Here is a 3,072-nt window from a genome sequence, read left to right on the forward strand (position 1 = left end):
AACCGAGTGAGCGGTGAACCGAGGACAGGCAAACAGAGGTTGTATGCCTGAGAACTGTTCGAGAGTGAGTGCTATGGTGAATGCTACGTTAGAGGGGCTGTGTTGTGAACTGGTAGGGTGACTATCCGAGTGTCTGTCTGCTGTGACCATTTGTTTGACTGGAGCTAGTTGCAGGGTCTGTTCAACCGTGTGTTTGTTTGTTTGAAAAGTGTGAATTGGGAGTGCTTTGTTCCAGGTTGGCCTTGAGTGGTTGATTGGAGGGAAGGCTTTGAGCTGGGCCAACTGCTTCAAGCCAGCAGCCTTATAAAAAAGCAGCCAGTTGCAAACTGAGGCCTTGGCTACACTTGCAGCTGTACAGCGCTGTGAGGTAAACCTGTCTTCATACAGCTGAGTAGGGAAAGAGCTGCAGTCTGTCCACACTGACAGCTGGCAGCGCAGTGGCGTGGCCACACTTGCAACATTTGCAGCTGTGTTGGGAGCGGTGAATTATGGGCAGCTATCCCAGCATTCATGTGGCTGCAACGTGCTTTTCAAAACGGCGGTGGATTTTGACAGGGAGTGTGGGGGGAGAGAGAGTGCTTTTTGGAGCGTGTCAGCACTCTATTTTGCAAGTTCCGAACTCCCAGCCCCCTGCTCATTCATTCACTCACTCAAAGCAAACAGCAAACTGTTTGCTTTTTCTCTGTGGTACGAGCTTTGAAACCGGCACTTCCGCATTCCTGCAGCCGGTCACAACAATGGAGAGGATTGGCCACTTGACAAGATGATCAGTACAGCGCTGCAGGTTGTTTCCTGGTATACACTCACAGGGGAGAGTCGTAGCCACGCCGCTGTATCTCTTATGCTTCTCGGGGAGGTGGAGTAACTGCAGCGGTGTACCCAGGGAGATACAGCGCTGTACATGCCTTGCCAGTGTAGCCGGTCAGTGAGTTACAGCGCTGTGGGCAGCTTTACAGCGCTGTAACTCACAAGTGTAGCCAAGGCCCGAGTGAGCAGCAAACCGAGGACAGGCAAACAGGGCTCAGAGCTCCAGTATGAAACTGGAGAAAAGCCTGTTGAAAGTCTTTGGGTTAAGTTTAGAGGCGAGAGCAACAAGGGTGATATCATGGTGGGCATCTGCTATAGACCACCAGACCAGGACGATGAGATGGACGAGGCTTTCTTTGGACAACTAACAGAGGTTTCCAGATCACAGGCCCTGGTTCTCATGGGGGACTTCAATCACCCTGACATCTGCTGGGAGAGTAATACAGCAGTGCACAGACAATCCAGGAAATTTCTGGAGAGTGTTGGGGACAATTTCCTGGTGCAAGTGCTGGAGGAACCAACTAGGGGCCATGTCCTCTTTACCTGCTGCTCACAAACAGGGAAGATTTGGTAGGGGAAGTAGAAGTGGGTGGCAACCTGGGCAGCAGTGACCATGAGATGTTCAGGATCTCAGTTCAGGATCCTGACAAAAGGGAAGAAAGGAGGGCAGCAGAATACGGACCCTGGACTTCAGAAAAGCAGACTTTGACTCCCTCAGGGAACTGATGGGCAGGATCCCCTGGGAGACTAATATGAGGTTGAAAGGAGTCCAAGAGAGCTGACTGTATTTTAAAGAAGCTTTATTGAGGGTGCAGGAACAAACCATCCCAATGTGCAGAAAGAATACCAAATATGGCAGGCGACCAGCTTGGCTTAACAGAGAAATCTTCGGTGAGCTTAAACAAAAAAGGAAGCTTACAAGAAGTAGAAACTTGGACAGATGACTAGGGAGGAGTATAAAAATATTGCTCGAGCATACAGGGGTGTAATCAGGAAGGCCAAAGCACAGTTGGAGTTGCAGCTAGCATGGGATGTGAAGGGTAACAAGAAGGGTTTCTACAGGTATGTTAGCAACAAGAAGAAGGTCAGGGAAAGTGTGGGACCCTTACTGAATGGGGGAGGCAACCTAGTGACAGATGATGTGGAAAAAGCTGAAGTATTTAATGCTTTTTTTGCCTTGGTCTTCACAGACAAGGTCAGCTCCCACACTGCTGCATTGGGCAGCAAAGTATGGGGAGGAGGTGAGCACCCCTCAGTGGTGAAAGAACAGGTTAAGGACTATTTAGAAAAGCTGGACATGCACATGCCGATGGGTTGGGATCTAATGTATCTGAGGGAGTTGGCTGATGTGGTTGCAGAGCCATTGGCCATTATATTTGAAAACTCATGGCGATTGGGGGAGGTCCTGGACGATTGGAAAAAGGCAAATATAGTGCCCATCTTTAAAAAAGGGAAGAAGGAGAATCCGGGGAACTACAGAACGGTCAGCCTCACCTCTGTCCCTGGAAAAATCATGGAGCAGGTCCTCAGGGGATCCATTTTGAAGCACTTGGAGGAGAGGAAGGTGATCAGGAACAGTCCACTTGGATTCACCAAGGGCAAGTCATGCCTGACCAACCTGATTGCCTTCTATGATGAGATAACTGGCTCTGAGGATATGGGGAAAGTGGTGAACATGATATTCCTCGAATTTAGCAAAGCTTTTGATACGGTCTCCCACAGTATTCTTGCCAGCAAGTTAAAGAAGTGTGGGCTGAATGAATGGACTATAGGGTGGATAGAAAGCTGGCTAGGTCGTCAGGCTCAACGGGTAGTGATCAATGGCTCCATGTCTAGTTGGCAGCCGGTATCAAGCGGCGTGCCCCAAGGGTCGGTCCTGGGGCCGGTTTTGTTCAATACCTTCATTAATGATCTGGAGGATGGCGTGGATTGCACGCTCAGCAAGTTTGCAGATGACACTAAACTGGGAGAAGTGGTAGATACACTGGAGGGTAGGGATAGGATAAAGAGGGACCTAGACAAATTAGAAGATTGGGCCAAAAGAAATCTGATGAGGTTCAACAAGTCCTGCACTTAAGACGGAAGAATCCCATGCACTGCTATAGGCTGGGGACCGACTGGCTAAGCGGCAGTTCTGCAGAAAAGGACCTGGGGTTACAGTTGACGAGAAGCTGGATATGAGTCAACAGTGTGCCCTTGTTGCCAAGAAGGCTAATGGCATATTGGGCTACATTAGTAGGAGCATTGCCAGCAGATCAAGCGAAG

The sequence above is a fragment of the Terrapene carolina genome, unplaced genomic scaffold (assembly GCF_002925995.2).
Source record: "Terrapene carolina triunguis isolate 2854851 unplaced genomic scaffold, T_m_triunguis-2.0 Scaffold96, whole genome shotgun sequence".
Lineage (NCBI taxonomy): Eukaryota > Metazoa > Chordata > Testudines > Emydidae > Terrapene > Terrapene triunguis.